Here is a 10,122-nt window from a genome sequence, read left to right as displayed (position 1 = left end):
GGGAAGGTCTTTTGCGACACCACCTCGTCGTCACCCTTGGGAGAGACGGAATGAGCAGGTGGCGAAGACATGCTAGCCATCTCCTTTGAGTCTAGTGATCCCTCTGACGAGGATTGCGGGGAGCCATCGCGCGCTGGACTGCAATATCAAAGTTTAAGGTATATCAATATTACAAACCGGGAAGGCCAGATGGTTTTGGATTCTGGTACTTACGAGGCGGCTCGAGGCTTGGTCCGGCGAGGTTGCTCCGGACTGCTGTCAACATCCCACATGGAGTTATCCGCGTGGGAGCCTCTAACCCTCTTAGGCGCTTTCGCCTCTGGATTTGTGGGGGCCGCTCTCTTCTCCCTCCCCACTTCAGGTGGGGATTCATTGTATTCTTCCTCTTCGTCGTCATCATCAGCGGACGAAGAGGAAGTCTCGTCTTCGGACATCACGTCCAGAGCGCCTTTTCGGCGAGGGCCCTTCTTGCCCCTCTAGCCGCTTTCTTGGCCGTCTTCTCCGGCACCTCATAAGGTGCTGGAAAAAGCATTTTCGTCAGTAATGAGAATTCTTGGTCTTCGGGCAGCGGAGTCGGATAGTTAATCCCCTCCGCTATCTTGACCCAGGCCTGAAAACACGGGTAGGAAAGCTTAGGCTTTTTTCTCAAAATATGCTAGTAAAGGGTACGCCTTGAAAACATTAAAAGAACTTACCGGGTTAGCCTGGCGTTCTAAGCTAATCCCACGATCTTCGGTGGTGGGCGGTGGCGTCTCGCCGGCCTTGAAGAGCACTTTCCAGATTTCTTCGTGTGTCATGCCGAAGAGCTCTAGTAGCGTCTGGTGCTTGGCCGGATCGTACTCCCACAGATAGCAAGTCCGGCGTTGGCATGGAAGGACCCGACGAATGAGCATGACCTGGACCACGTTGATAAGTTTGATCTTCCTATCTATCATGTTCTGGACACACGTCTGGAGCCCAGTCAGCTCGTCCGAGGGACCCCAGGTTAGGCCCCTCTCTTGCCAGGAGGTGAGCCACATCGGGAATCCAGATCTGAATTCGGGGGCCGCCACCCAGTTGGTGTCGCGCGGCTTGGTGATATAGAACCACCATGATTGCCACCCTTTCACCCTCTCTGCGAACGAGCCTCCGGGCCAGGTAATGTTGGGCATCTTTCCCACCATGGCGCCTCCGCACTCTGCTTGTTGGCCGCTCACCACCTTCGGCTTCACGTTGAAGGTCTTCAACCATAGGCCGAAATGTGGCGGCATGCGGAGGAAGGCCTCACACATGACAATGAATGTCGTGATGTTGAGGATGAAGTTGGGGGCTAGGTCATGGAAGTCTAGCCCATAGTAAAACATCAGTCCATGGACGAAGGGGTGAAGAGGGAAGCCCAGCCCGCGGACGAAATGTGTGAGGAACACAACCCTCTCGTGGGGCTCTGGAGTAGGGACGATTTGTCGCTTATCCGGGAGTCGGTGAGCGATCTCCTTGGCCAGATATCTGGCCTCCCAGAGCGCCTTGATATCCTTCTTCTTGACGGAGGAGGCCATCCACTTACCCCCAGCTCCGGATCCGGACTTTTTTTGAGTGCTTTCTCGGTTGAGGGAAAAGCTAAAAGCTTGGGCGCTGGAGCTCAGGGACGGAAGGACCGAGGAGGAGCTGAGGTGTGGGTGAAGGAAGGGAATCCTTATCCCCTTATAAAGGCCATGAATATCAAGCGTCTCCCCATTCACCTTAAACTCGCCTATTCCCAAGGGTCGTGCAAACGGCACGGTTGGGTCACCCACGCCCGTATTGATGAGAATCCCGTAATAAGGGGGCACGATCTCTGCTTCGACAAGACGTGCCAATAGCAACCGCGTCTCGAAACATGGAGCGGCAGACGAAAACAGTTTGAAATTATGACTGGACAGATGTAATGTCATGTTGTAAAAACTGTCAGCGGATTAGACTCGTGTGAAAATATATTCTCTCTACGGTATGTACGGTGTGTGTGACAGGTCCGGATACTATCATCGCATCCGAACACTATCTTGAAGTTCGGATAGAAGGGGGAACCCGCCTTGCAATGCCGAAAACAATCTATGCGCCGGACTCCTCATCATTGAAGCCAGGTTCAGGGGCTACTGTGGGAGTCCTGGACTAAGGGCTCCTCGGGCGTCTGGCCTGTTATCCATGGGCCGGACTGATGGGCTGTGAAGACATGAAGGCCAAAGACTGTACCCGTGTCCGGATTGGACTCTCCTTGGCGTGGAAGGCAAGCTTGGCGACCGAATATGAAGATTCCTTTTTATGTAACCGACTCTATGTAAACCCTAGATCCCGCCGGTGTCTATATAAACCGGAGGGGTTAGTCCGGGATGGATAGACATTCATTACTATAGTCATACAGGCTAGGCTTCTAGGGTTTAGCCATTACGATCTCATGGTAGATCAACTCTTGTAAACACTTATATTCATCAATATAAATCAAGCAGGACGTAGGGTATTACCTCCATAGAGAGGGCCCGAACCTGGGTAAACATCGTGTCCCCCGTCTCCTGTTACCATTGATCCTAGACACACAGTTCGGGACTCCCTACCCAAGATCCACCGGTTTTGACACCGACAGGCATCACTTGGTGGTTCACCACCATCTTGAGGTTGATCTTGCCCATGATCTTATTCATTTGGTTGAGGGCCTTCACTTTTTTCTTTGGAAGCATGTGGGTCTTGGGTTGGTGATGGTTCCACTTGAGTGGAACAGTTTCCTTCTCCTTCGTCCACAAGGTGTTTCTCAATGGGTAGGATATGACCAACCCCCATTCTTCTTATGGCTTGGGGAGGAATTTCATCACCCACATCACAAGTACCACTTGCTCCACTTGGGAGCCGGTATTCCCATCAAACTCCACGTTAAACTTCTCCTCTATGAGTCCAGTGGACTTGTTGAGGACACGACAAGCATGAGAGTTTGTAGCATAACCAACAAATATGCCCTCATGAGCTCTAGCCTCAAATTTAGACAAACGAACACCTTTCTTGAGAATGAAACACTTACACCCGGACACCCGGAAGTATTTGAGGTTGGGCTTGTTACAGGTGAGTATCTCATATGGAGTCTTGTTCAAGCCTTTGCGGAGATAGAGCCGATTGGATGCATGACAAGCGGTGTTGATGGCTTCGGCCCAAAAGTTGTATGCAGACTTGAACTCCACCATCATGGTCCTTGCCGCATCCATCAACGTTTGGTTCTTCCACTCCGCTACACCATTTTGTTGAGGGGTGTAAGGTGCAGAATACTCATGATTGATCCCCTCATCACTAAGAAACTCATCTGTAGCGACCAGACCTCAAACAGTCTGATCTCTGTGCTCCGGTGTCATCCCTGGATCATTAATGCTGACACCACACAGTACTCGGAGGATTTATAGCAGAGTAGAAATCACACACTTATTACATCGAGTGTCTCAAAAGAGAACTTATTACAATAAATATGGCTTAAGGCCATCTAATTACGATAACAGCGGAAGGCTAGGAAGATAAGTGAGTCCATCAACTCCAACGGCATCACTGAGTATAGAACCACGACCTAAAAACTCCTTAATCATCGTCTAAAAAGTCTGTAACATTAACATTGCAGCCCGAAAACGGGTCAGCACATGGAATATGCTGGCAAGGTAACACATAGAGAGTAATGGAATGCAACAGCTATACTATATGCATATTTGGCTGGTGGAAAGCTCTGTGGTTACAGTTTTGCATAAAGCCAATTTTTCCCTACTTCAAAAGGAATAAATTTAATTACTATCATGGTGGTTGTTAAACATTGAGAATGGTTGACAGCATTCTCAATCCCAATTAAGCATCATCATTAACCCAACAACATTAATTTTAGAGTAACATGTTGAGATTCACATGTTAATCCAGATACTAGATACTCAGGTTGTCCATAACCGGGGACACGGCTAACCATGATTAGTTTGTTACACTCTGCAGAGGTTTGTGCACTTTTCCCCACAAAACTCGATCGCGTCCGTTGGATTTCTCGCACTACATGGTGTTTGAGAAACGGATGACCGAGACACCTTACGATGGATAGACCGGTACACCTACTTTCCCCTACATCTGCTAGTCTACCCTGTAAGAGTTCGCACGACTTAATCAACCAGAGCCCATAATGGCTTGTGGCTGCACACAGAAGTTTCTAGTTTGAAAAATCTCATGATCCCTTTGAGTCTGGGTGGCGGTCCAAAAGAAAACAGGCAGGTCCTGGAATATCCAGGTGCCTCAATCCACCCAGATGTGTGTTTAAGTTGCCACCTTAGATAAACCATTAATTATCAATCTCACATCTGTCATGGATTTCACTCACCCAATCCACGTCTACTAGCATAGCATGGCATAATAAGCAAACGTAGAAGTAACTCCCAAAGGTTTGATAATAAACAGGTAATAGGTACTACCTCATTTACTTCCCATCCCACAGTTTAATTAGATCCTAATCATGCAATGTGTGAAGATTGATCTAATGCAAAAAAACTGGGTTGTATAAAAGGTATGATCAAAGTGTTACTTGCCTTGCTGATGATCCGTGAAACCTAACGATTCGAAGTAACAGGCGGCGCACTCCGGGTACTCTATCGCAGGCAAACAAACAAGCATACAATAAGTACTCATCTAATGCATAGGTAAAACTCAAATAAGAGATCTAACCAGAAGGTTCAACTTAAGAACTCCGGTTGGCAAAAGGAATCAAATCGAACGAAGCAAAGAAAGTCAAACGGCGAAAGAAAACAACTTCGTTCTAGTAATCTGAACCTAAGTCAAACTTTACAGTAGCAAAAATGTGTTTAAGTTGATTATTCGGATAGAGGGTTTCGAGACGAAACTCCAGGCGCTTGAATCGCCTGATTCCGATAAACGAGCGAAAAGTTAAACTAAAATGAAAATCGGATCAGAAATCACGATCAGAAAATAACCGCGGAAAAATCCGATGAAAAAGAAAAACGATGAACAGAAGAAAAAAATGTAAACGGCACGGATTTCAAGGTGCGGCGAACCTTGGGCGACGCGCGGCTCCGGCGGATCGGCGGCGGGGCGGCGGGGCGGCGGCGGCGGCTGGCGGCTAGGGTTAGGGCGCGGCTAGGGTTTCGGGGCGGCTGGGCCTTCGGGCTGGCTTGCCCCGGCTTATAAAGGCCCCGGCCAGGCGGAGTCCTGGCCGAGTACGGCCCATAGTCGGTTCCGTTTTTTTTTTGCTCGGAAGAAAAAAAATAAAAAGAAATACTAAACGGACTCCAAAAATCCCGAAATAAATTTTCCCGGGCTTCTAAAATTAAGCCCGACAAAGTGAACATTTATTTGGGCCCTAAATGCAATTTTAAAAAACGCGCATTTTTCCTAATTCAAATAAAAACAACAAAAAAAACTCCGAAATAAAACTATTTGATTTTTTTATTAAATCCTCAATATTTCTATATTTTGGAAAAGTCATTTTATTCCCTCTCTCCTATTTTTGTAATAGAAATAATTGATGATAAAATAAATAAAATCAAATGATTCTATTCTCAAAATTTGAGAAAAACTCAAATATGAAAATAACGAAATCCCCAACTCTCTCCGTGGGTCCTTGAGTTGCTTAGAATTTTCTAGGATCAAAACCCAAAGCAAATAAAATATGATATGCATGATGATCTAATGTATAACATTCCAAATTGAAAATTTGGGATGTTACAAACCTACCCCCCTTAAGATGAATCTCGCCCTCGAGATTCGGGTTGGCTAGAAAATAGGTGAGGGTGGTCTTTGAGCAAATCTTCCTCTCATTCCTAGGTGGATTCATCCTCCGTGTGGTGGCTCCACTGAAACCTTGCAAAACTTGATAACTTTGCTGCGAGTAACTCGGCTGGCAAACTCAAGGATCTTAACTGGTTTCTCCTCGTAGGTCAAATCGTTATCCAACTGAATAGTTTCCAAAGGCACTGTGTCTCTCAATGGTATGTCAGCCATCTCCGCGTGACACTTCTTTAACTGAGAAACGTGGAACACATCATGAATTCCTGACAATCCTTCGGGCAATTTCAACTTGTAGGCCACTTCTCCCATACGCTCCAAAATTCGATATGGTCCTACAAATCATGGCGCTAACTTCCCTTTAACTCCAAAACGCTTTGTTCCCCGAAGTGGAGATACTCGAAGATAAGCTCTGTCTCCAACTTCGTAAACTGTCTCCTTGCATTTAGAATCTGCATAACTCTTCTGTCTGGACTGGGCTACCTTGAGCCTATCACGAATCAACTTCACTTTCTGTTCAGACTCCTTAATCAAGTCAGGTCCAAACAACTGACGGTTTCCAACTTCGTCCCACGACAACGGTGTCCTGCACCTCCTTTCGTACAAAGCTTCGAAAGGGGCCATCTTAAAACTGGTTTGGTAACTGTTGTTGTAAGAGAACTCTGCATATGGCAAATTATCATCCCAACTAGATCCATAATCTAGCGCACAAGCTCTCAGCATATCCTCCAAAATCTGATTGACTCTCTCGGTCTGTCCATCTGTCTGTGGATGAAAAGCTATACTGAATTCTAGCCTGGTTCCCAAAGTTTCGTGCAACTGCTTCCAGAACTTTGAGGTAAATTGGGTTCCTCTATCTGATACGATACTCCTCGGAACTCCATGCAGACATACTATTCTGGTCATGTATATTTTTTCCAACTTAGCACTGGTATATGTGGTCTTTACTGGGATGAAATGAGCTACTTTCGTCAATCGATCGACTACAACCCAAATCGAGTCATAGCCTGAACGAGTCCTGGGCAATCCCGTGATAAAATCCATGCCTAACTTATCCCACTTCCATTCGGGTATCGGCAATGGTTGTAACAATCTTGCTGGGTTCTGATGCTCTGCCTTTACTCTCTGGCATACATCACAAACTGCTACATACTCTGCTATTTCTTTCTTCATTCCGGTCCACCAGAAAATATCCTTCAAATCCAGATACATCTTGGTATTCCCTGGGTGAATCGAATAGGGTGAATCATGGGCCTCTTGCAGAATTAACTTCCTGGGTCATTGGGCACATAGACACGGTCTTCAAACCATATGGTATCGTGCTCATCCTCACGAAATCCTTTAGCTTTTCCTTCTTTCATTTTCTCCTTTATGGAAGCAATCTCCTTGTCAGTCTTCTGAGCTTCCCTGATTCTGTCCATCAAAGTTGACTGAATTTCCAACGCTGCTACATAGCCTCTCGGAACTATTTCCAAACATAGTTCACGAAGATTTTCTGCTAGCTCCTTGGGTATTTCTCCCGTCATTAACGTATTGACATGGCTCTTGCGGCTTAATGCATCAGCTACTACATTAGCCTTCCCGGGATGATAATGCAATCTCATATCATAATCCTTGATGAGCTCCAACCATCTTCTTTGTCTGAGGTTCAACTCCTTCTGTGGGAAAATGTACTTCAAACTCTTATGATCCGTGTACACCTCACAATGATTTCCAATGAGGAAATGTCTCCATGTCTTCAAGGCATGCACTACGGCTGCTAACTCCAAATCATGCGTAGCGTAATTCAACTCATGGGGCTTCAGTTGTCTTGAGGCATATGAAACAACTCTCCCTTCCTGCATAAGCACTGCTCCAAGTCCTCGACGTGAAGCGTCGCAATACACCTCATAATCCTTGGTCTGATCTGGCAAAATCAACACTGGTGAGGTAACCAAGCGTTTCTTCAACTCCTGGAAACTAGCCTCACACTGCTCAGTCCATTTGAACTTGGTATCTTTCTTCAACAACTCCGTCATAGGCTTCGAAATCTTTGAAAATTTTCAATAAACCTCCGGTAGTATCCTGCGAGTCCAAGAAAACTCCGGATCTCTCCAACGGTAGTTGGGGCTTCCCACTTGGTCACGGTATCAACTTTAGTGGGATCAACAGCTATACCTTCTCCAGATATAACGTGTCCGAGGAATCCTACTTCCTTCAACCAAAACTCACATTTGCTGAACTTGGCATATAATTGATGTTCTTTGAGCTTTCCAAGTACCAAAAGCAAATGCTCCTTATGTTCCTCTTCATTCTTTGAATAAACCAGGATATCATCAATGAACACTACGACGAACTTATCCAAAAACTCCATAAACACTTTGTTCATCATGTTCATAAAATAGGCAGGCGCGTTAGTCAGACCAAATGACATAACGGTATACTCATACAGCCCATACCTGGTGGTAAAAGCTGTCTTCAGAATATCCTGTTCTCGAAACTTGAACTGGTGGTACCCTGATCGCAAATTGATCTTGGAAAACACTTTAGCTCCTTGCAATCGATCAAACAGATCATTGATCATTGGTAGCGGGTACTTGTTCTTGATTGTTACTTCATTCAATCCTCGATAATCAACAACCATCCTTAACGATCCATCCTTCTTATCTACTAATAGTACTGGTGATCCCCAAGGTGAAGAACTTGGGCGAATGTAACCTTTATCCAGTAACTCCTTAATCTGTTTCTTAATTTCCACCAAATCCTTTGCTGGCATCCTATATGGTCTCTTTGATATTGGCCCTGTGCCTGGCAATAGCTCAATCAAGAACTCAATATCTCTATCCGGTGGCATGCCTGGCAACTCCTCTGGAAATACATCAGGGAATTCCCTTACCACTGGTACTTCCTCCTGCACAACTCCTGTTAATGAATTTACTTGTGTCTTGTTTGGCGCATGCTGTGATACATACTTGATCCTTCTCCCTTCTGGGGTGGTAAGCAAAATTGACTTACTAGCACAATCGATGTTTCCTCCATACATCGATAGCCAATCCATACCAAGAATCACATCCAGACCTTGAGATTCCAGAATAATTAAATCTTTTGGGAAAACATGCCGTCCTATACTTAATGGCACTTGAAAACATCCTTGACTGGCCATGTACTCTGCTCCTGGTGAGCTTACTAGCATAGGTGTTTTGAGAAACCTAGTGGGTAGGCTATACTTTTCCACAAATCCCCTTGATATGTATGAATGCGATGCACCAGTATCAAAAAGAACGAGTGCAGTAAATGACTTAACCAAAAACTTACCTATTACTGCATCGGGCTGAGCTTCAACCTCCTCCACATTAACGTGGTTCACCTGTCCCCTGTTGAAAGGGTTCGGCTTCTTTCTAGAGCTTCCATTGCCGTTTTGGCCTTCAGGACATTCATTGGCATAATGTCCGGTCTTGGAACACTTGAAACAGGTGACTTGACTTAGATCTCTCTTGGCTGGGGTTGATGGGGTGCTGCGGTTCTGGCCATTGCTTCCTCCATTCCCATTACCATTCTTGGTGCCATTGTGATTGTGCGAGCTACCTACTCCATGGGTATGCTGAAAATGTCCTCCCGGTCTAGGGGTAAAACGTGGCTTCTGCTGAGCTCCTGAATTATACTTTCCTTGTCCATACTTCCTCTTGCGGTTCTCAATTTGATGCTGCTTCCCTTCAATCATAAGAGCACGGTCTACCAACTCCTGGTAGTTGTTGAAGGTGGCTACCATCAACTGCATACTCAACTCATCATTCAGTCCTTCCAGGAACTTCTCCTGCTTAGCTGCATCCGTAGCAACGTCATCTGGGGCATAACGTGCTAGCTTACTAAACTCCTCCACATACTGGCCAACTGTCCGTCCTCCTTGGCGCAAGTTACGAAACTCACGCTTCTTCATGGCCATTGCTCCTGCTGAAACATGGACAGTACGGAAAGCCTGCTGAAATTGATCCCATGTGACAGTGTCGACTGGAAAGGTGGTTGTGAAATTCTCCCACCATGATGTTGCGGGTCCTTCTTGTTGGAAATATGCCCTAGAGGCAATAATAAAAGTGTTATTATTATATTTCTCTGTTCATGATAATAGTCTTTTATTCATGCTATAACTGTATTATCCGGAAATCGTAATACACGTGTGAATACATAGACAACAATATGTCCCTAGTGAGCCTCTAGTTGACTAGCTCGTTGTGATCAACAGATAGTCATGGTTTCCTGGCTATGGACATTGGATGTCGTTGATAACGGGATCACATCATTAGGAGAATGATGTGATGGACAAGACCCAATCCTAAGCATAGCACAAAGATCGTGTAGTTCGTTTGCTAGAGCTTTGCCAATGTCAAG

This window comes from Triticum dicoccoides, chromosome 4A (assembly GCF_002162155.2).
Source record: "Triticum dicoccoides isolate Atlit2015 ecotype Zavitan chromosome 4A, WEW_v2.0, whole genome shotgun sequence".
In the NCBI taxonomy this organism is placed as follows: Eukaryota; Viridiplantae; Streptophyta; class Magnoliopsida; order Poales; family Poaceae; genus Triticum; species Triticum dicoccoides.
The sequence above is the reverse complement of the archived record's forward strand: the minus strand, read 5'-3'. Positions refer to the sequence as shown.